The sequence below is a fragment of the Pararge aegeria genome, chromosome 2, assembly GCF_905163445.1.
Source record: "Pararge aegeria chromosome 2, ilParAegt1.1, whole genome shotgun sequence".
In the NCBI taxonomy this organism is placed as follows: domain Eukaryota; kingdom Metazoa; phylum Arthropoda; class Insecta; order Lepidoptera; family Nymphalidae; genus Pararge; species Pararge aegeria.
This window is the reverse complement of record NC_053181.1, coordinates 18356950-18382675: the sequence shown is the minus strand read 5'-3', so window position 1 is coordinate 18382675 and position 25726 is coordinate 18356950. Positions and strand designations below refer to the sequence as shown.

At 35.7% G+C, this 25726-nt stretch overlaps 1 protein-coding gene across 1 annotated transcript in view; it reads left to right on the top strand.

The window, feature by feature from the left end:
- The window catches only part of LOC120631179 (beta-arrestin-1), a 111192-nt gene that overhangs the window by 23734 nt on the left and 61732 nt on the right, over positions 1–25726 (top strand). The window contains exon 2 of the mRNA XM_039900660.1: positions 23940–24003. The gene's annotated coding sequence lies outside the window, so the exon portion shown is untranslated. The remainder of the gene's footprint in view (positions 1–23939; positions 24004–25726) is intronic.

The window sequence follows — 25726 nt, the reverse complement described above, 5'->3', positions numbered from 1 at the left end:
AAACACTGGTGTCCCGGCCTCGGTGTGGTGAACCTAATCAAATCCAATATAACAAAGTTTTAAAAGATAAAAGGTTAAGTTATCTTCAATATCTTCTCCTTACCTGGAATTTCCCATCTTTCAAGCACTCAGCTATGTAGTGAAACTTAGTTTCCTCCTCACCACTTTATTATCCCTACATTCTTTCACTTACCAGTTCAAATCATAACTATATTTGACTTAGATCGCAATTTTGATGTCACGAGTCTTTACTTTATAGCGAGGTAATGGTGATAACTAACTTCGTAAACTTAAAACTAAAGCTATGACGCTTCCCAACACACCTTGGCCTGCAAAAAACCCACAACAAATTAAGCAAGGTAGGGTGTTCTGGGGATGTTGATAAAATAGGTTCCTATCGAAAGGAAGGTTTATTAGAATTTCAAGCTAAATAATACTACAACCGGTAATTTAAATAAAATTGAATCCTCGGTATTCTATTGAAATATAACCAACTTTTTAAATCATAAAAAGCTCAACAGTTTAAAGCATCTGTTATAGCAAGATAACGTGCCACGTAATGTGCAGGTTGACCTCGGACTCGGTGTGCACAATGCAAGGATTTTGCTGAGCTTTGTACAAGATGCGGTAAAGTAGTCGTACTGGTTTGTAAACACGGGGTAATTTGAAACGGTAACTCGAAAGGATATAGTTAAACATTATAAATAACTTGAAATGAACTGCATATAAACTATTCTATGTATTTTTTTTCTGCCGTATCTGATAATTAATAGTGGAAATCTTTCGGTATTTAACTTGGTACACGTTAACAATCTTGAGGTGTATATTTTATTAAAAAGATGGCCCGGTATACTTCGTACCACCTATAGAACGCCATCTATTAAAAGTAATCCTAGTTTTAACTGGAATGCGTTACAACTGTACGTAAATGTTTTCTGATCTTTCAGTATTTATAGATATTTCCAATATTTTAGTAAATCTGCTCTGGATGCTCAGCTAACTCAAAGTATACGAATACAAATCTCATATTAGTGATAACTCGCAAGTTATGGCACTGAGAACACCTTGGTAGATAAACCGTCACCTAACAACTTTTACCTGGTCCTTCAACACTGGGACCTCGTGATCCGCAGGCTGACATGCTAACCACTTACCAAATTTGCTTTTGGTTAACATTTTTTTTCCTCGGTAACATGTGTTTATATCCATTTTAAATTCTGTTATTAGATTCTATAACAACATTTCACAGGTTTGTTCGTTTGTATATATATTTTACCATGGATAACTCTAATAGTTCTACATAGACACACAAACTCACTAACTGTTTTTATCTTCAATATTAGTGCTGAGATCTTTCAATCTTTCTTTCACTTTATTGCCTAAAAAAATGTAAGAGATTTGTTTAGTTTATTGTAGGTACTTTCCAAACTAAAGAAATATGGTCAACGTGTATTTATTGCTCCAATTTGTAAGTTGAACGTTTATTGGTTCTGATAATAATAGAATCCTCCATTGCTTTGTAGAGACCTTATTGCTTAAGTTTCTTTCACTTTATATTGACACTTTGTCTTGAATTCTATAGGGCTGACTATTAAAGCTATCTGTAATTTTATTTCTTTTATTGCGTCTTATAAAAGGACTTTTAACTTCTCATACCTTTAAAGTACTTGTCTAAGCGGGCTAAAATTGCTTTTGTCTTCATAGTATAAAAGTGTTTAGGGGTAAAACTGAATCTTATGGCTAAATTAAAGTGTACAGATTACATGTACCATCAACGATGATTGGATTAAAATTATGAATTGATAATCAAGTATTTCACTATAATTTTCCATTTCCTCGAAGGGAAAAGCAGGACAGTCATAAGGTTCATTTAACCCCGAAATGGAATATCTACCGTAGCCTAATTAAAATCAGGTAACGTTAAATATAAATAGACTTATTTTATGTACTTCTTAAATGTTAAGACTAAATGCTCATTTGTAGTCAGAACTTAAAATCAAAATTGTTTAAATGCAACTTGACCCTGCTATAGCGTCCAAGGATTCCCACAACTGGAAAATGTTTGTATGATGAACATGAATGTTTTTCAGTGCCTGGGTGTATATGTATCGGTATATATTAAGCATTTATGTATATTATTCATAAACATATTCATCAGTCATCTTAGTACCCATAACACAAGCTACGCTTACTTTGGGAATAGATGGCGACGTGTTTATTGTCGTTGTATATTTATTATTTTTATATTAATACATTTGTTGAATTAAAGTTTGGGTAATTAAATAAAAACTAAATCAAAATCCATTGCATGCCACCATGTCATGAAGAAATTCATCAATTGTTTAAAATCCTCGATGTAACAAATATTGGTAAATACTTTGGTTGAATTAATAATTTATAATGCATGGGTAATTCAAGAATTTTTTCGGATAATGTAAACCTCACCCTACTTTAGTAGGCGGTTTTATATAATCTAAGACAATAATATCTTAATTCGAGTAGGCATAGATGACACTTTTGATGCGTACATTGGATAAAAAATTGTGTACATTGTAGTGAAATGATGGCGATAACCATATTCGTAAACTTAAAACTAAAGCTACGATTATTATGCTCCATATATCAACTGTGGTATAAACTTTTCTGTAATACATTATGGTAGTACATACGATACCCGGATACTGCGTTGCACTACGTAGCCGATAAGTGCTTGTTATCAGCATTTGATACGCGCTCATCCGATACTTTTATCAATGGCTATTCAGACATTCTCAACGCTATTACCGTTGTACCATTTTTGACACGCTTTTATTATCAACTTGACCTGTACGTATGTAAAGGAATCTTCCAATCTTTGTCTTATTATGTAAACAATTACTTTTTTTCTATTATCTATTTCGAATGCATTTATTATTTTCATTAAAAATAAAATGAAAGATTGTTTAAGTGATAAGACAAGGTAATAAAAATTTAGTGTACGTAGGTTCGGATATATTTTTACTATTGGTTAAAATTTAAAATTGAAAATGCTATATTATATCCAGGATGCAGGGTTCTTTTCATGCATTGTGAACCAATCAGGCCCTTGGTTTGATCACTGGAATCAAAATCCTCAAAACGTGTACAAAATGCATTTTATGACGTAAATTTAGATACCTCTTTTTACCATCGGCGACTGTGACATAAGATTTGCAAACTCGGAATTGAAGAGTTGCTTTAAGTGTCAAAGCACTGTAACGCCATTGTAAAGTGAAACTAATTTAATTTGGCGAGCTTATAAAGAGATGAGATCGCAGGAACTCGTCAATCTATCTATATTTATATAAAAGAGAAAGTGTGTGGGTACGTCCCGTATAGGCTCCGAAACGGCTGGACCGATTTCAAAACTTTCAGGGAATCTCCGGGTTGACCTGGCGAGTAATCCTGTAAAGTTTGGTGACGATCGGAGCACTCCTATTTTTGAAGTGTCAAATTATCAAATACAGCTTTTATTAAAAATTTAATGATGTATGTTTATTGTTTAAATAAAATAAAGCAAAATCTAGGCGATACGGGCTGGGTACGCTAGTTAATAAATAAAAGTAATAGAAGTATAAAAAAGGCCGTTATCCATCTCGACACGTGTAGGAACATTAACGTTTGTTTGCGAATAATACAGTTTGTTCTTTTTTCACGAATCCCACAGCAGACATGAGATAAAAAGGGGTTAATCCAATAAGCGATACGTTTGATTAATCGCTCTGCAGTATAATACATATTCATAGAAATCATGCCCATATTCCTGAAAGCCTTTCCACTCTTCCACGTTTTTATTGCGAATATCTACAATATTTAATACCCGTGTAAATAGCTGGATTAATGATATGATTACTAGCTATTCGAGCAATTAAACTAGCGTCAGTAAAACCTATGAAAATAGATAACTCTGTCAAAACAGTGTTAGTTTTGCGCCACATCTGACCCTGAATGGGTGACCCATGGGTACCCGAACTCCGAAGGAAAATCCCATGAGCTACGCTTTCTTTGTCCAAGCAATAAGCTAATAAGATTTCTCTGACTTAGGTAACTTGAAAAAGTGAATTTGGAGTAACACAGGAATCTTTTCTGGGCTCCGTAAACTATACTGCTGACTTATAATTCAATTACAGCTATACGACGAGATCAACGTAATGCATGCACGTAAGATTTTTAAAAACTTGACATTATGCAATAGACGATAATTAGACAGATATATACTAATATTATAAATGCGGAAGACTGTTTGTGTGTTTGTCCTTATTTTGCGCCCTAACTGAGCAACCAATCTACTTGATTCTAGGCATAGAATTAGTTGAAAAGACTGAGAGTTACAAAGTATACTTTTTATTCCAGCGATTCAAACTGTTCTCATGGGATTAGTCAAAAACAGTAACAAATGTGGACGAAGAACGCGGGCAACAGCTAGTTAAACACGTATCTATCACATACTAGCGGGTGCCCCCGACTTTGTTCATTTTTGCGGACTTGTTGTACGTACTGTTAAATGTACCATACAATCCCACCATACATTAATGCAGCGCATGCCAGCTCTGAGATAGCAGTTTTTTCCGATTTATTTGAAACATGTTGTTGTATTTTTGCTAATTTACACATAATATTTGTAAAGTGTAGCCTACGTGCTATTTTGATTTATAGCCTATACCTATTCCTGTAAAGTTTTATGAAAATCCGTTCAGCAGTTTACGCGTGAGAAAGTATAAAAAACATCAATCCATCCAAACTTTCGCATTTATAATAATATAGGATATATATAAAGGGATAAGAAAGGGATATCTGCAAAGTAACGCTTGCTTCCAACAAACTTTTAATTTCTTAATATTCGGTATCGCAGTTCCCGCCCGCCGCGCGACTATCTAATTCATAATTCATACGCGGTGGAAGTTAGTTAGGACGAAAACACGTCGCGTTCATTAATATGACCACGCACATCAAATTCCCAAATAACGAATTGTCCATTTTGATTGTGAGCATAAACTGGTGTGGACGGATTGTAATGCTATTCTAATTTGAGTTATGCTTTTTGGCGCTGCTAATTTATTGTTACGCTCCGTTATCTAATAATAGCTTCTGTTGTTTATTTTTTTTTTATTTTGTAGAGGCCGTTCAGTTCAGTCAGCTAAAAATAATTCTATGTCCGTTCAAACGTGAAGATTTGTTTCTCTTTGAAAAATTTGGGCACGAACTCTACTTAGCGTTTAAAATCTTAACCGATCGTACTTTTTTAATCCTGCATGTCCAGTTAACCGGTGCATTTTTGTGATAAAAGCATTATATGCTTATGTGACTATTCATATATTATATGTCAAATTGTAAGTAGATCAATCAAACAAAACAGTAGTAGGTAGTGGATTTTTTTTCATGATTCCTTTAAAAATTCATATTCAAACATAAAGTTTTGATGTGTCTAACTAAAAAAACATTATTCAATCATTCATGTCAGTGTTTTTGCACTAGTTATTCAGAATTTCAAAGCAATCGCAGAGACCTTACATTCTAATCGGTTAACCTTGATTGAAAATTCAGACGATGAAACATTGTTTACAGGACAACAAAAATATGTCCCACGAGAGATTTTATAACGACCATACACCATCGGGCGTGTTGTAAATTATAATTCTAGTTGAATAATGTATTAACAGTGAAGGTCGGCGAGGCTGGCCTCGTGCTGACCAACTCTGTTGAATTGGCTGAACACGACAGTGAAAACTGATACTAAACGGTGTAATGTAATCCTTTCAACCGCTCGTGTTGTATCAGCATCCGAATAATCTTTATACCGAAAGGCATTGTTTTTAAATTATTCTCATGTTATAAATTACTTTTTTTTTCTTTCTTTTAAAGCACTTGACAAACATTCCGGAATATTAATCTTTTATTTATTCCACTACAAATTAGCCCTTGACTGCTACCTGTAAGGGATATGGCCGTTATATCGTTATATCTATAATATGTGTAATAAACCCATATCCCTATTCGGTTTCTACGCGATATCGTACCGGGACGCTAAACCGCTTAGCGGCAAGTCTTTGTTCGTAGGGTGGTAACTACTCCAGACCAGACCAGAGAAAATTCTGAAATGATGATCGAACCCGGAACCTCACTTGAAACAACAGCGCTCACCGCTGCGCCAGGGAGGTCGTTGATTAAAGCCTGTATTTGCAGCATTGGCTCAAAGCAGAATTCATTGGAAAATAGTGTATTGTCCAACGCCGTCTAACAGACGTGAAATGTCCGTTCAAATGCAGAAGTTAAAGCGGAATTCAGCCTGCTGAAATTCGTATCTAATTTTACCTTAATTTAATAGACAGGCAATTTAATAGGCAGGAAACAGTCATGTCTAGACTACCAAACGAAATCGAATTCAGAAAAAGTAACGTTAATTTGAATATTATACGTCAGGCAGAATGGTAATGACGTCAAAGAGACGTATGCGATAAATTCGACCATGACTTTATGTTAACAAACTTTTTGCTGTAAATCAACAGAGACGTTTCATACAAGCAGTGGCGTGCATAGAGGGTATGCAGAGGGTATGCAGATGATATAAAATGAAGAAAACCTCCAGTACGAGTTATAAAATACTTAAGGATAAGACTTTGTAAGAGTTCTAAAAAAAATCTACCCTTAAGAATTTATAACTCGTACTGGAGATTTTCTTCATTTTATATCATCTGTATACCCTGTACATACCCTCTATGCACGCCACTGCATACAAGATGACCTGCAGAAGCAATAGAGTAAAAATTTCCACCTCAATTACGTTTAAAAAGAACATCTGTACGAAACATGAAGCCAAATGATAGCTGTTATAAAGTCTTCATCATTATGATCCTTAGCCTATTAATAACACATGAGCCTCTCTCTGAGGAGATAGATCTTGGATTTCCCACGCTGCCCTATTGGGGTTTGGTCAGCTTCATCGGTTATTATTACACCTAAGTTACCATAGGTAGAGCGGATAGCTTGACGTGTTATCAAAGAAAGGAGATCGACAGCTCCATTTTCGTTATCCCTGGCTGGTACTTAAATCTTTCAGTAGTAGTGGAGCTTTTTGTGCCAGAACTCGTACGGAGAAGTACTACCGCCATGCTTATTTCTGCCGCGGCATTGTTGTGTTAAGTTGTGAAGGACTTGGTTGCCGATGACGAGGCACATGAGGCTTAGCACTTACGTCTCAAGTTGGACACAGGGCAGCTCTTTTTTTTGTTCATTGAAGTGTTCCATGAATTTTCTGTAAAATTTGGCTCCGTTTATAGGCTTGTTTCGGCATTTACCATCACGCGGGCCATCTCCTGGGTCAGCCAATAATTATAACAAAAAATAAAACACAAAATCTTGGAAAGATGACAGCGCAATGGCAACATTAACTTATCGTACAAATTTTTCCTTTCTTAACCTTTCCACGTGATGACGTCTCTGAAGCAGAATATAAGTACACTTAAATTGAATACGTCAAACGTAGAATTCTGTGCGGCGCCCAACTTACGTAAGCATGTTGACTAAATTCGATCATGACATTGGGTTACATAACCGTTTAATTGGTCGGGGCATTGGCCGAATGAACGCCGCTCAGATTTACAAGGTGCGCTTGAATTTATTTTTGATTTAGATGAATGCGGCGTTAAGTAATTATGCCAAAGTTGATTTCTGATTTCAAACGCTTGAATTCGTTGTTTCGATGATCTTTAAATCGTTCGTAAACTTGTCAATTACTTTTATTGAAGATTAGATGCGAAATTCCCACCGAGGTGTATTATTAACTCTCTTAGTTAAAGTAAATAATATAAGTATTGAAATTTGTTCAGGGCGCTCGTGTATACAATTTGTGTAAATTTGACCAGTATGTTTGTCTGTTTGTATGATTATTTGATGTTCACGCATGATGTTTTATCGTTACGTATAATCTATCGATTCTTTTTTGGTTGAAAGGTTATTGTGGTCTTGTTCTATAAACATCCAATAAAGGTCTTCGGACATAAAGGAACTCCCATAAAGGACAGTAGAAAATCGCTCAACCAGACTCGGAAAGGTTTAGGTAACGGTTTTAGGTTTTTATTCATCTTTAATTTGCGGAATTCAAATAGATTTAGAAATGAGTATCATAATATTATGATCTTGAGAAAGAAACTCAAAGCACCAAGCGTCGTCGACGTTTGACTTAATTAGTTCATGACATTGGATTACCCAACCGTTTAATTACTAAGAGCATTGACCACTGAACGGGATCTTAAAAAGTTTCTATGGGAAATATTTTTACATGGGATTTTTTCGACCTGACTAGGTGCTATTTACAACGCGGTTACGAAATGAGCCACAGCACACGGTAAGCATTTTGGCTTTTCCGATAAACATCTGTTTTAACAGAGAAGCATTAGATTATGTGACTATTTTATTAATGAATGAAAAATGCAACTACAATTATTAGAGAACTAAAGTAGAACATACATTTTCGCAGCATAATATAGCGTTGGTAGACCAAGTAACGGTAACCAAAGACAAATATAAATGTAATGGAAAAAATAACACATCTCGCTAATATTGCACATGTACAAAAGAAAGTATAAATTTCTTTGTGTAACCTAAAAAAGATATGAACCAACTTCCAAATCTTCCGGAAAGTATCGCGATAAAAATGCTTGGATTTCTTTGTTACTAAGTACGTAAGATGGAAATTTTTACCTTACCTTGAAACCAAAATATTTAAATTATAATGACGCACATCTTATTGCTGTATTCACAATCGTCCGTTGTTTATGTGGCGCAAAAACTCGACATAAGGTTTGTTTTTGTCATGTCTCGAATGAGGATTAAAGATATACCATACCATATCGAGTTGGGCGCACGTCATACATCGTAGTTGTAGACCAAGTCGCTTGATAGTGCTTTTAGTTTTTTTTTTTTTATAATATTCAATTACAAATTACCCGCCGGTGCTAGGTGCGTGCTGGTGATGAAAACGAAACTTACTCTGAATTGTTAGGCACGGTGATAGAATCTGGTACTTCCGAAAGTGAAGCCGTAGTCTTATCCACTAGGCTAGTTTTTATTGAACTCATGTTGTGTCACGAAATTGTCTTGATTGTACCAAATCTATATAAGCAAAAATTTAGCTTAATTTTCATAAAGTGTGTTTTTCTGTCTGTTTGTAGCCATCTACCGTATAAACTTTTAAACTGATCTTAAGGATATTTAAAATTTTCCGGTAGCTTTCTTTCTGGAGAAGGGCATATGCACCACGGGCTACCTTCTCAAGCCCACGGGAAATCAGGAATTCCATGCCGTCGCGGGCATCCGTTTAAAGCGCCTTGAGCATCCGATGTATGTTATAAACTTGAGAGTATTCCTGCTGTGATTGTGACCTGATAACGTATCAAATCATGGAACTGATTTTGAGGTAGGTACTGCCGGAGATGCGAGGTCGTAAGACTTTTCCTAATTTCAGAAAAAAATATTTTTTTATCGCGGATGAAGTCGCGGGCAACCGCTAGTATAATATATAGCGACTGTAGCGCCATCTAGTATGCATACGATTTTTAAATTTTGAAAAATTGGTTATTCCTCTAAGTGTAGGTAAAACACCCTCACACGTTTTCTCGCACGTTTGAAAGATGGTTATTACATAGGTTTGGTTTACGTTGGTAGATAGGTACGTCCTTAGATTCCAAATACATAAACTGCATAGTATTTTGATGGTTTTTATTTAAATTATTAATTATTACTTATATTTCCTTTTTAAAACACTATAATGAAACTCGACGACGAAAAATCATTTCCGAAACGATGAATGATCTATACGCTTTCATATAACGTAAAATGTGAATATAAATTAATACATAAATACATCTCATGTACCCGTGAGGCGATCCGTTATAATATTTGAAGCATGCGATGCCTTATTGGTTTTCTCCGTAAAAGCATCTCCCAGTTGTAAAGGAAATCTAATTACGCAGGCGGAGACGGGCGTGCGCCGCGCGTGTCATATTACCTCCCCGACATGCCCAAGAGAATATCGAATAATGTGAAAATATCCCCAGTTGTATTATAAATGCGACAGTGTGTTTGTTGGTTTGTCCTTCAGTGACATAGCAACACAGCGATATTTTTGGAATAGATATAGTTTATGGTCTGGAAAGTTTTAACCTGCAAAAACTGTCTGTTTCTATGGTATTTATATAAAATGCAATTTTGTTAGTACCTTTCTATAGTTTTTATACTACAAGTTCGTCCGCTACACGCTATTTTATTTAGTTTTCTCTCCCCATAAATATTTCTTCTCCTAAGAATTATTCATCAAAAAAATAGTGAATACCGAATGCTTTTTCATATTTAAGTTAAGTATCCGACTAGCGAACTTTTTTAATTCACCGTTGTATGTATTTATTATAACTGTAGTTGTTTTTCCCAATAAATGCTAATATTTAATGTCAGAAATAATAAACAAGATCTCAGGGATACCTTCAAAACAATTTTGTAGCAAGTCAAACAAGTCGAAGCTTTACGGTCTGTAGAATACAGTTTACTTAACTATAAATTTCCATCGCTTAGTAATAGAAAATAAGAAAATACATTGCAATAGAAATTTTATACTTTTGTAAGTTTTACAGATAAATTCTGTTTTCAATCCTTTTTGGTCGAATTGTGAGATCTTATAATATTAAAGCCTCTAGATCTAACACAAATAAATGCAACTTATGCCACTGGCTGGATTGCATTTAGGCAATCCTTCCAAATAACGACTCGATGGCGAGCCTTAATACCCACTAAACCCGTGTGAGTTTAGTGCTGTTTAGGTAAATACCTCGGTGCTAATAATATACTCCTTGGGGTCAACCATTCCGTGTGAGTGGATGTTTGTTTGTGGATAGAGGAGTAGTCGTTTGAGAAGGCTTTCTGGTATTCACAAGCTATGTTGATCCAGCGACATCCAACTGGGCGTTCAATATAATTGATAACGATTAGGTTAGTGGTATATGGTCTGCGTGGAAGGTGAGAATATACAGATGGCATAATCATCAGAAAAGTATATTTTGCGAAGTTGATTATAGCTAAACCGGAATCTGTGTGTTAGAAAAAAAAATTGGAATTTCTTCTTAAAATGCACTAATGATTAGTTCAAAGAGAATACAAACACTAGATATTAGACAGTGCACTATAATAAAAAGTTCTGTGGAGAGGTCTACCATCCAATAACGAATTATGTTCTTATAATGTTTGCAAAACTCTTCCGATAGAAGCGCTTCATCAAAATCTTTCAACGAACCGCTAAACGTGAATCCATCTGACGCTGATAAAACATTAGTGAGGATATCCTTACGTCAATATTGTTACTCATGTTATTTCACCGACTAATATCACACTGTGGTGTTCCTAATACCGCATTCACGTAGTAATTAGTCCTGCTCTATGGCTTAGTCAGTGCTGCTTACGTTATTTAAGCATTTCGAGTAGGTTGACAGATGTGTCACTCTGTCTTAAGTCTAGAATCAACAGACATGTAGTATCCTTTGCGCAAAACTAGTATATAATTAGGAGGAAGGGGACCTTTGGGCCTTATAAAAAAAAAATTGGTTGTCTGTAAAGTCGGCTTACTGACAAATTTTAATTTGTTTGATAGATATTATCGTTGCTACGAACAATTGACACCACATTCACTATTCACTGCACTTCATCCTTGCCGAAAACATTTTAATGTATTATTGTATAGAAGCTGTCCACGCGGACGCATCGCTCACTCAAGTAGGAGAGAGACAGATGTCGAACGCGCTCTCGCTTGCACTTCAAGCCTTGAAAGGAACGCCTCAGAGCGAGGTAACGCCGCATGAGTCATGTTTTTTCGTGCGTGCAGCCGGCTCCAACGAATTATAAGACGTTGTCACGTCAAAAAGCTTAGACTAACTCTACGTAAAGTAATAGAATTAATAATTACTATGCTCTGCTCTGCTCTTACTATAATCTTAAATAAACCTTAACCAATAGCAGTTAAGTTTGTTGTTGTTAAGGTTAGAAATAAGTTTGAAAATGGGTTGTGTCCACCCTCGTGCTTGGGACTGCAAGTTTAGTTATCTATGCAATTTACATTTTATAATATGAGTCTAATTTGGCCAGCGTAATTTGGACGACGGCCTGAAACCTTCTCATTCTGTAAGGAGACCCGTGACCTGTAGTAAGCTGTTAATGGTTCGATGATGATGATATTACTCGCTGTTGCCCACGTTCTTTGTCCGCGTTTATAACGGTTTATGCAATTCCCGTGGAAACCGTTTGCTATCCTGGGATAAAAAGTAGCCTATGTTGATCCCCTCCTTCTAACTCTACGCCAATGATCTAGTTGATTGGCTGCTCCTTTAGGGCGTAAATAACTAACACATTTTCCCATTTATAATATTATTAAGGATGTTAAATTGTATTAAATTGAAATTTACCATTTTTATTAATATTTCATGGCCCGAAATTGAATCCAATAAATAAACAAATTTCCTTTCCAACATCACTCTGAATAATTATATATACTAAATTTATTATCGCTAAAACCTACATTCCAGATGCCGATCCAGGGTGGAGTTACTTTCAAAGGATCTCGTTATGTAGATCAACCGTTATAAATGTAACTTACATTATCACATTAATCATTTGATTTGGATCCAAAATCTCAAGCATTTTTAATCTAAAAGATGTAAGGGACAGAATATTATAATTTAATATAATCTCAATCTTGATATGCGCTACGAAATTTACAGTTCGCAAATGTTTACGCACGCATGATATGAGGTTAAAGTGTGGGGTTGCAAAAAAACGTATAAATCTTTAAAAAATCTTTTTGATTCTGTAGTTAAGTAGGCGTGAATTGTATAACTTAATGAGATCCTTTCTTGCTATCAAGTAAGATTGCCGGAGCCGAACCCCGGTTGCACTATATTATTACGTCTAATATCTGAACTTATGATGGAGCCAGAAGATGATCATAGGAACTCTGCTATAATCAACATATGGTCATCGAGTTTGGGCTAGTTAGACCTCAAGACCAATCTAATTTTAGATTAACCTGTAATAGTCCACTGCTGGACTAAGCATATAACAGTGCTCACAAAACGGGAGGGTTTTCTCAAATCGTATTGCAACGTTGGTTTTTTACTTAACATTGTTAGAGGGTCAATAGACAGTCCGGAATTATTTACTAAGTAACACTTTATTGAATCCTTATGATTACCATGACATAAAAAGATTCTACAAATACCTTAACTAATACTAAGAACAGATTTTATTAGTATATTATCCGTGCTTTTCGCCTTCTTAATTCTGTTTATAATGACCCTGACATTGACTTATTTTATGGTAATATAAATAGTATAAATTATTTGATAAACTGTTGCATGTTAGGTAAAGTTAACTTTGAGGTATAGTTTGCTGCATTTTTGCTGGGTTCTGCCATTTACCCTTGTTTATATAATACTGATTTCTGATGATCTGTTTTTAGTTTTACCTATAACCAACCAATTATGAACTATTTTGTAATAACAGATGTTGGTGGTTTCCAATTAAAGTAAAAATAAATTAATCAACACGCTGGGCAGACGATTTAATGATCGCAATAGATGGTACTAGTAGAACAGAGGACTCTGCTACCCGTCCTCCGTTACATTCCCTAACACGCCTCGTTCGACACCCACGGGAAGCGAAGGGATGGTGACAACTGTATGCTGATCTGTTTTCACCAAACGAAACATTTGCACTACACTTCTTATGTACATAAAATGAAAAAGGACATCATTCGCGTCGAAATTAATCGCGTCTCGAAGGAAATTTTTTAATTGTGCCACATAATGCGGCCGAGTAATTGTGCAATTGTGTTAGATACTGCTGCGTTGTTATCTCCTCAGTTCGTGCGGAGAAAAAACTTAAATTGCCGTGGAACTCTACCTCGAGCAGTCCGTGCCTCGGAATAAAAGACAAAGACTGGGATCCTCTTTGATGAAGTTATCAATTCGGATTTTATTTACATACAAGATGGGCCTGCCCTGTGGCTTCGCTTGAGTTAATTACGGGACGCAGCGTACTGCTAGAGAGTCAACACCTTACCACACATCAATAAAAATAATTATTTCAATAAGCCGGTTAACATTTGACAGAGTTATGGAACATATCGTCAAACACTTTCATCGCTTCCCAAAGGAACTACGCTGAATTTCATGTCCTACCTCATAGTATAATCTCAAATCGAAAGAAGTTTCATTTGAATTCATTCAGTACTTTGAGCGTGATGCTCGGCCCAGATACAGACAGAAAAAAGTTACAGTTTTGGGTTCTGTATCGCATATAGAGTGCCCTCTTACTCCAAAGTATAACTTCTAACGCGTGTACATAAGTACACACACGTTCAAAAGGGGTTTAAATTTCAATGGCATGACAGGCAATTTTGATTTTCTGAAGAGTACCTTTCAGAAAATGACATCACATGAACCACAATTGATGCTATCGCATACATTTGCGTTGTTTACACAATCACACAACAAAACATCAAGCCTGTACTCTCGAAAGGGTAACGCAATATTCAGTATATCAGAGTACACCCACATTTTCTATGAAAATTAGTAGTAGTTGCATATTTTTTCGCGAATAGAAGCTAGTGGTAGCACATAGTATTTAACAATTTATTGATTTTCGTTTTACAACTGGCGCATTGGGCAGCGACACCGTTATCTGGGTCCAAGACTGTGGGTTCGATTCCCACAACTGGAAAATGTGTGTGTGATGAACATGAAAGTTTTTCAGTGTCTGAGTGTGATTTCTGATTGTGCAATAAAGAGAAAAAAAATGTTCTACAAAAAGACCTAGCTGAGTAATTTTGGGCAAATATTGGCCATAAATTAATACTTAATAGATCCATTTGACTCTATGTTAAAGTATCGCGATACTCGATGACAACTCCTCGATTTCGAGCGAACAAATCTTGTACTAGGGATAGGCACAGATGTTAGTCGTAGAGCTATAAAATTAGAACAATTGTTTCCTACGTGCAAGCCAACAGCTAACATATTGTTAGTCTTGTGGCCCGCTCCTAACTGTGTACTCTCAGGCGCGATTGTAATGTCAACAAGAACAACCGGCGTCTCTTTGGCATACGTGTACAATTCAATTATGGCCCTTATACTTAACACCGTAGGTTCTAGCATATCACAGCCTAATTTGTTTTTGGACGTTGTAGGTTAGCGAGTCGAACAAATATTTGAAATGATTAAAACTGTGGCGCCAGTTAATTTGTACTAGCTTGAAATTAAAGGAATTAACTGATGTTTACCTTTGTTTCTAATTCAGGTTGCACGGTAGCTTCTGAGTCGTCTTTTATGTTGCGTTACACTGAATTAATTCGTTTTCTGCTACCATCTGTTTGGAATGTTTAGTTTAATTTGTATTATTTAACTCTTTTGTAGAATTTTGAGACTGTACAGGAGTCTGCACTCAGAAGACGGCAACCCACCGACGCAGCCCAGCAGCTAATGCCCGTTTTCACGAAGCCTAAGATTTTGGCGATGTCTATAGAAACAAAACGTTTCACCAACTCTTATGTGATAACTATTGGTGAACGATTATTGGTGTATGACTAGGAATAGTCTTAGATTAGGCGCTTCCTATTTATGTATTACCCTTGTTCGTCGTTGGTGAAAACGGGCGTTGGTGTCGGTGGCTTTTTTATAGTGATAATTGGCTGACCAAGCAGATGTCCGACCAGCAGGGCTAGCACGGGCAGGACACAAAAATATGTCCCCCGATTATAAGGGATATAATCAACGTGTCCACCTGCTAAAGCACGGGAACATGGAATAGGAGAAGTGTACCCCCGTTTATTATTACACATATATTATTTGCATATTCTTTCCGCGCCAGTTGATAAAGTTGTGGGAAAAGATATATTTTTATCCTTTCCCCGGGGAGATTATTGTCTCCAGCACATACTTGCGGTGCTGATGATAAGTGAAGTCTTTACCTAAAAACAGAGCAACAGATCCCAGGGCTGTCAGGTTGTGTCAGAGTCAACGGTTTTGTAGTGTAGACTCCTACAAAATACTAAAATTATACAAATGAGTAATATAAATTCAACTAACCATCACAAACAGATGGTAGCAGAAAACTAATTTACTCAGACAGAAACAAGAAAATTCGACTCGTTGAATTAATGCGCACTGCTTTTACTTACACACAAATATGCTAAAACGTGGCTAACGTACGTAATAAATAAATACATTACGAAAATACACACATCGCCATCTAGCCCCAAAGTATGCGTAGTTTGTGTCATGGGAACTGAAATAACTGTTAAATATTTAGAAATAACATACATGAATACTAATAATATACAGATAAACACACCCAGCCACTGAAAAACATTAATGTTCATCACACAAACATCTTCCAGCTGTTCAAGGCCTTAGACTCAGAAAGGGTCACTGCTCACTTCGCTAATCGGCCGTCAAAGTTACCAACATAATTGCTAAGTAAAAGGACAAATAGCTTGAACGACTGATGTACGTTGCTGTCCCAATCTGCTGGATTTGCGATCTCGTTGGTAGACAAGTCCTGGTCACTGGTCAGACGGTAAAGCGAATTTCAGGGAGCCGCTGGACACATGATCCATAAGACTTTAAAAATATTTGCAAGAAATCTACCCAGAAATATACCCAGACTTTGTGAGAGATATGTAAGAGAGATAGTAATAAACGCAGTTTTGTGAGAGAAAAACCCTAATTGATAATGTCCCAACAATTTGTTCGAATAAATAGCATTCTCGGTATTTACTTACTTTGGGAATACAATTTTTTTTCTAAAAGGTATATGAAATTCAAACATAATGAAATCCCAATAACTTTTGTACAATATATGAAATCAGTGGAATCGAAGATGAGATTGCGATCCGTATGTGATTCAGTTACCGACTTTTATCTACGAAATGCGAAAGATGAAATAGTGAATTTATTGATAGAAAATTTACAGGTCAGTGAATCCATCTATAGACGTGCGTTGAATGATTTAGCTAGGCCTTCTCCAGTGTCTTTCATCATCATTTGATACCAAACTCTCCACTCCAATCCGAATGTATCCCCTTTTTATTCGGGCTCGAAGTGTTTCCGGCATAGAATTATAGCGGTATTTTTAACCCCCGAAACATTGAGAAGAATTACATAATATGTGGCATAGTAGCTCGCAAACAAATGAACCGATTTTGGTGATTTGATTATTGTTTGAAAGACATCGTGATCGAGATGGTTCTTAGCTATAATTTATGAAGAACTGTACAGACGTTCTAAGATCAGCTTATTTCTTATTTGGCAAAAGGGTCTTAGTTATTAAGCGGTGCTCTGTGAGTACCTCTGTGACCTATCCAAACGTCAGGTCTGGCTTCATGTAAGGTCAGCTCTCGGTCTTAACAGGCACATCAAACATGCAGAGTAAAAATCATTTTGGGATCACATCGTAGTTGTCATGATTGTATAAACTTTTAAATTTTACTTTTTTGTATATTTATTTATTTTTGTGTATGCCAAAATAAAAGTTTTCTTCCTTCCTTTCTTTCTGCCAGAAGTCCCTTTCCAGGCTATATTGTTAAATATGGTTATATAAGTCATTTAAAATTGTCACAAACAATTCCAAAAATTGTCGGTGCACTTATGATGAATTGTTCTCGTAACTCAAACCAAGGTTTACCTCGGTCAACTTGAATCGTAAACATACTTCGTATGTTACAATGGTTTCTAGGAATGGAGACCGACAAAGCTAAGTGCGCGCAGTTGGTCATAATGCCGTCCTGCCATTACCGCACATCGAGCGGAAAATGAACTTAAAATTATTAGTGTATGTATTAGCAGGAACTAGGAAAGTTACTTTCTAGTAGCATATGTATGCTACTAGAAAGCTACTACGTATGGCATTGTAATTTTTGTTAATATGCGTGGTGGAAGTAGCAGTGATAGACAAGTGCTTAGAAATTCGGCCTCCCTTTTTTCTTTTTCTTCTTCAGTTATAATAAAGTAAGATAAATTACAAGCATTCCGTCAAACTGTAGAACAGTTCGTTGACGGCATCGGCTTTCTTGTAATATAATGTAGTAATATTATTATTATTATTATTAAAACTCTTTATTTGTATACCACAACATTTAAAATATAACAAAAACAGAAACATCGAAAGAAGTAGTAATACAAAAGGCGGCCTTATCGCTTAATAGCGATCTCTGCCAGGCAACCTTAGAATTAGGAAAAAAAAAAAGAAGAGGAGAATAGACTGCTGGTGGTACAAATATTAAAATACATACATGCAAATAACTACATGCCAATACATAAACTAGTGTGCACAAATAGATAAAAAGTAAATAATATAATAAATAAATAAATATAAAAATAAACTAATATGTATAATAACAACACTTACATAATTAAATACTTTAACATACAATAAATGAGTAAGTACATATATACATACTATTAAAAGTCGTTAACAATATAATGGGCCTTAACTGCTCTTTTAAATATCGCCAGTGATTTGGATCGTCGTATGCTCAATGGAAGCGCATTCCACAATTCCACAGCTCGTACGCTAAACGAACGCTTATAAAATCGCTTATAAAAAAATATGTTTAGATTCTAAAACTATTTCGACTTATAAGTAGGTGGATAGTGTGTAAAACAAGTAATGTTTTATGAATGGTTTCATGATGGAGCTGCAAATGGTTGCTTTAATAGCATTTACAGGTCCCTCGCGAAAATATCTCTAAGCCTATTTTAAGGACCCTTTTTAAAGACTCACTGTCTTCTGTGCTTATGGACTTACTGTCTATTGTGCTTTCGTAGTTACGTGCGTTTTAAATTTAAATATGTAATTAAAAAATATCACTTGCTTTAACGGCGACGGAAAAAATCATGAGGACAACCTGCACGCTTGAGAGTTTTCCATAACATTCCTAAAGTTATGTGAAGTCTACGTTCTAAACCCTCTTGATTCTGAAAGGAGACCCTGTCCCGTTCCCTGCAGTGGGCGGGTAATGGATTGATGATCATGATTAAGCGTGGTGGGTCTTTGCTTTTGCTTTTTTGTCCTAAGGCAGGAGGCGTGTGACCAGCATTGGGACTGAAATGGTGCTTCCAATATTTTGTTTTCGTGTTGTTTTTTTTTTAAATGATTAATTTCGTACTTCGGTTTTTTAGCTTGGTGTAACAGTCCCAGTTTATGTAGTCTTCAAGATTATCGATTTTTCTTTAATGACCCAATAACAAAAAAATTACAAAATAATTTGTTAGTCTTAAGTAGTATTTTAAAACAGCACGTATAGCTTAAATGACATCTGTAGATTACGTGATTATGCAACGGTTACATTTCAGTCTAAGTCAAACTAGCTGTATCCCGCGACCTCATACTCTTTATTTTGGTTTTGCATAAATCCCGTGGGAGCCGTACATTTTTCCGAGATAAAATTTATCCAGGGTAAAATTTATCTCTATTCCAAATTTCAGTTAAATTGGTTCAATAGACAGTTTTTATGTACAAGAGTAGCAAACGTCCATCCATCCATCCATCCAGCCATCCATCCAGCCATCCATTCATCCTTCGAAACTTTCGCAACTATGATATTAGTGGGATAGTGTTGCGACCACACATAGGGGCACATAGTTCGGAGAATGGATGGACGTTGGGGTCCCGAGGTGCTGGAATGTCAGCCCCGTACTGGTAAGCGCAGCGTTGGTCTACCCCCAACGAGGTGGACAGACGACATCAAGCGCGTCGCAGGGAGCCGCCGGACGCAAGCAACACAAAACCGTGGAATTTGAAACTCCCTACAAAAGTCCTATGTCCAGCAATGGACGTCTATCGGTTGATACGTGGATGATGATGATGATGACGATAAATATTGCGCCAGCGCATATTGATAGACTAGCGGTCGCCCGCGCACAATTTGTCTGTTCAAACTTTTATCTGCCCATTTTATATTAACCCATGAATGTGGGTTGTTCAAAAAAACGCTTAGGAAACTATTTAATTTAATATAGAACTCATTAAATTTGAATGCTGTCTAATAGCCTTCCAACCACTTTAGTACAATTTATACAATTTGACATTTGACAACAAGACATTTTATACAATTTTCTGTCTTAGCGGATACAAACTTTGTGCTGTGATGAGGTTTAAAAAACGTAGAAATATAGATAAATAATACATCAAAGTGAAACAAGCAAGAGAGTAAACACCTCTATCATTGTTATAATATTATAGTTGCTGAATACAAGTAAATATTTGTATCAAAGAGCAAAGGTCTACCTAGAATATTTTTATTACGTAAAAAACTTCGGGAAAAAAATAATATTGTCTGCGAAACGAAATATTATACTGTACCTATGAAAATTTTCATATAAAAGTAAAGGAATTGGAAATTATTTATCAAAGGACCGATGATAAATTCCTACAAAATATTCTATTAGGTACAAATAGTATAAATGCTCATTCCGTTTAACCTTTGAAGGTACAATGGTAATACATATTGATAGAGTTTATTTCGGGATCAAATCTCAATCCTTCCCCTTAATATTTTTCGTTGAGTCGCTCTTTAAATATTGTGATAGAGTAAATAACTACTTACGGCAATAACGAGTTTTCTAATGAAATCGAGATGCTTTATAAGAATACTAGCTGTTGCCCGCGACTTCGTCTGCGTTTTATTTTGTTTTAGTTACTTTTAGTTCTCATAAAATTTAAAGTTCGTTGTGGTTCTAAAAAAATTTAAGAATACCAATTCTTATAAAAAAAACAGGTGTAGTTTTTAAAAAGTAATCTTTCAATTCACATAGTAACAATATCTTGAAAGAACTGTCTGATCAGTCTTAGCTCCTTCTATCACTAACAAATATTAGTAATCGTTAAAGGAAGAATCGAAATAGCATTGTTAGTTGATTCATTTTTTATTTAGTCCTAGCACCGAAGTCCTCATAAATGTGGCAGCAATTATGTATTCAGTATCGCTAAGCCTTAAATGAGGGGTTTGCTGCCGACCGCTGAGGAGTTCTGTCGTCTATCTCTTTAATAATGGGATAAAAAGTATCCTATATTACTTCTTATACTTACAAGAATATGTGTACAAAGTTTCATGAGGTAGAAGTGAAGTAGTTGTTGTGTGAAAGCGTAACAAACAAACTTACATTGACATTTATAACATTAGTAGGGATAGTAGGGATGAGATGAGTCTTCATTTATGTTTAAAAGTGGGTGAAATAGTTGGAGTATACAGGATTATACTTCTCGGCTAAAAGCTTAATCCCCTTTATTTTAAGTTATGGTAATTGGAAAGCTAATAGTTTTAGTTGTGCACTCTAAGCTGGCGCTCGTATTTTATATACGTAGAATAGAATTTATACTAAAAACAGTTTGCTGGAAAACATTATTGCAAGTAACTGACACTAATTTGTTATATTTATTAGTTAAATAGCGAATGCCATCGACTACGCCTGAGTAAAATTTCTGTAGTCCCGCGAGCAAGACATTTTCGTACGGTGCCCATTCCCGTCTTCATAGCGTAAGTTACCTACAGGCTAAAAGCAAATAAAATTCAAAATATCAAATTTGGATTATTTTGTAAAATTGAATTGAACTTTAATTCCATCCTCGATGAAGTAAATAGTGGCCAAACCTCTATGTAATACTTCCGGGTGGACATTTTTTTAAATGAGGTGTCTCGTTCTTCTGAAATTTTTAACCGAAAACTAAATTATTCTAGAACAGTTCACTGCTGGACTAAAAGGCTCTCCCAACGGAAGGGCCTGGTTTGGGAAGTGATCAATTTTCGTGGATATAACTTTAATAATTCTTGAAAAATTAACCATTTTAGGCAGAATTTTACTTCCTTTCATAATTAATCTCGTAATAAATAGTCGCCTCAATAAAGCCTTTAATGAGGGGTTTGCTGCTGTCCGCTGAGGAGTTCTGTCCTCTATCTCCAACCACAGTTTGGGCAAAATTAAACACATTATAACCTCTTAAGAATAGTACAAAAATAATTATTTAAATCGGTTATAATTTGTCGGAGTTATGGTGTAAAATCGTCAAACACTCATCCTCTCTCCCAAAGCAACCGAGCTTAATGTCGGGATAAAAAGTATCCTATCCCTCTAACAGTTTCATGAGGATCCCTTAAGTAGTTTTTGCGTGAAAGCGTAACAAACAAACTTACATTCGCATTTATAATATTAGTAGGGGGGATAAAAAGTATCCTACATTACTTCTAATACTTCCAAGAATATGTGTACAAAGTTTCATGAGGATCGCTTTAGTAGTTTTTGCGTGAAAGCGTAACAAACAAACTTACATTCACATTTATAATATTAGTAGGGAAGTAGGGATAGGGATAAGTTAAGTAGGGAAGTAGAGATGTGCATTATGATGTAATCTGTGTGGTGACGGCATATCATAATACAAGTGTCACCACCTATGCTCTACTCTGCTGTGTCGTACGAGGCGACTAAGGGCATATAACGAAGAACTGGCAGCAGCGTCCGCCATGCCGCTACTACCATCTACTGCGATCACCAACCCGCCTGCCCAGCGTGGTGATTATGGGCAAAACCCCCCGTTGGGAGAGGCCTTTAGTCCAACATTGCACTGTAACAGACTGTTGTCGTTAAAATATGTCAAAAATTTAAGGCGTTTTTTAACCAGAATCGTATTATCAGAATCGTTTGTACTCCAACTTGGAAAGTCACAGCTCTTCATCAGTCTATTGGCGATAGGAGCCTGAGGATGGTGATGATATTTACCAGACTTTCAGAAGTGGTGATAGCTCAGTGGGTAGGGCTCTTTCTGGGAGCCGAGATCGATCCCCGGCTAGAGGTGTGTGCCGAAGCTATGTGCGTTTTTTTTTTTTTAATTTAAGCAATTCATATATAATTTTCTTTAATGGTGAAGGAAAACATCGTGAGAGAACATGCATGCTTGTCTACTAATCCGCACTCACTCATTCTGAGCGGAGACCCTGTACGGGACGGTAATAATGATTTTAATGTACTTTAAAGTGCCTTGATTATGATGTACCTTTCTTAAATTGGCTTAATAAAATGTACCGAAAAAACGTGAAAGCTTTGAGAGATTTATGATCCGCCACTACGTGATCGAAATATGAAAATGAGGAGGATCAACACAGGCAATGAGCGTATCGCTTAAACAAACAATTTTGATGAATGAGGTGTCGTTAGCCCTCCAGCCCGCACACTCGAGTAGCCGTTAAAGAGCCATAATTCCTTTCTTCAGACGGCCGACTGGTGCAGTGGGTAGCGACACTGCTTTCTGAGTCCAAGGTCGTGGGTTGGATTCCCACAACTGGAAAGTTTTACAGTGTCTGGGTGTTTATCTGTAGGTATATTATAAGTATTTAAAATATATTTACTACGAACATACGCTCGCCATCTAGCCCCAAAGTTAGCGTAGCTTGTGTTATTGGTACTAAGATGACTGACTGATGAATATTTTAAAGAATAATATACATATTTATTTATATTGTTCATAAAAATATTCATCAGTTATTCTGTACCCATAACTCTCGTTGTATATTTTTTTATTCATTATTTATTTATTTCTACCATTAAATACTATCGTTGGCCTTTATAACTATAGTCTAAAGAAAGGGCAGTATGAGAAATCTTCTGGCGAACATGACAAATAAAATGACAAACTTAATGTTTGTCATTTTATTTGTCTCGGTACTCTGTCGTCAAATGCCAATGTCATCACTTTTGCCACCCCTTGTCTCACGGCTAGCGTCGAAACATAACGTATCATATTGACTTTATTAAATAAAGTCTCATTAAAAAGTTATCCTCTGGTTATTAGAATAACACAATATTGTTTAGTAATTTTTCTTTCCATCTTTCCAGGTGAATGCAGCGCCTAAAACCAGTTACCTTGGGAAGACCGCGCCGCCTAGCTGCCTTATAAATTGTGAGTGCACTTGAGTCGAATATAAAGTAAATCTAAATACAAAACCGTAATGTGTTTATGAAAGGTCGGGTATTTTATAAACTTGCAATTTAAGACGCTTTTCTCCGTAACGCAGTGTGCGTACACAAAGTGCACCTGTAGTAACACTGCACCTTCAGAGGTTGTCAGTTATTTGTCAACTGTCGTAGAGAGTGGACGTGCAAAGCTTGCTGGAGCTATTTTTATAGTACTGATCCCTCGACAAATAGGTATTGATAAAATCTGTAGTTTTTCAAATGGACTTGATCTTGCGAAAAGAAAAAATTATAAATTAAAAAAAAAATTATACCTATTAATAAAGTTTATTATTTGAACTACCTACGTATATTGACGTATAAATTTAGTTCTAAAATAAAAACAAAGGAAAAATCTCGTCTCTACCGCAAAAGTGCTTTATCAACCTCATTATATACGTAAATAAAAACATAGGTATTGATTTAAATGGATGACTTAGGTACTCTAAACAATAATTAATTTATTTACCCTATTCATTATAACAAAACTGCAACATAAACTACGCAATGATTACAATTATGTAATTGTTGTAAAAGCATAATATTAGATACCTTTATATAATATACTGGCTGATATCCGCGGGAATTTCAATTTTCTCTCGAGAACTACTTAAGTAATCGGAATAAAAGGTAGCCTATGTTCTTCTCCATGGCAAAAGCTACATGTATGCCAAATTTCATACAAATCCGTTTAACCGTTTTTGCGTGATTGAGTTACAAATATTAACACTTTCACATTTATAATATTAGTAGAAAGTAGGATTATTCTAAACTGGAAAATTAATGTTGAATTATCAAATCTAGAGGAGAAATCAATTTATGAGTAAGTAGTAATAGTTTTATAATTATTTTGTATACCTATATATAAATATATATTTTTAAACTTAAATTGCTGCACCAACCCGTTCCTTCGTTTTTCCTAACGTTGTTTGGGAGAGATCGTTTTAGTGATAAGACCGCATTTGCACGCCCTATTTTATTTTCAAAGTTTCTTCTGTATTTGTGTTTAATTTGTCTGCATAAAGACTTCAACAAACAATTCATATTTTATCGATACTAATATAATTATTGCCGTAATAAGAGCGATCTCCCATACAAGGTGCGTAGAGATTCTCTCTAGATTGGCAACGGCGGAAGGTGGCAGGGAAAATGGGATTCGGAAGGGCATTCCTCAGATTCGCGAACTTTGTATTTATAATTTTAGAATTTCTCAAATTCAAAAATTCTTTATTCCTGTCGGCCTATCACAGGGACTTATAAGGTGTTCATACATATATGTTTAGATTATTGTAAGGGGATGGTGATAACTTCGTTGGCCAACTTAAACCAAAAGCTGCGAGGGTTCCAAACGCGCCCTAGTCTAAGAAGACCCCACAACAAACTTAGCCGGGTAATTTTTTATGTTATCACCATCTAACAGTAAATTAATATTAAGCTATGCAGTTAGAACAATTTACACCCGAGCTTTTTTGGCGTTTAAGTAATACTTAAAATTAAAATAGGATTTTTTATCTTACGCTTAGGCTTACGTTTTATATAAATCCACGAAATATGAACTTTGTATATACCCTTGCGTTAGCTCGACCGTCGATGTTAGAAAGGTGGGGCAAACGAATGAAAAAGGAAGCAAAAAAAAAACAGTTCCTGCATTTTTCCTAACGTCAAAAGTT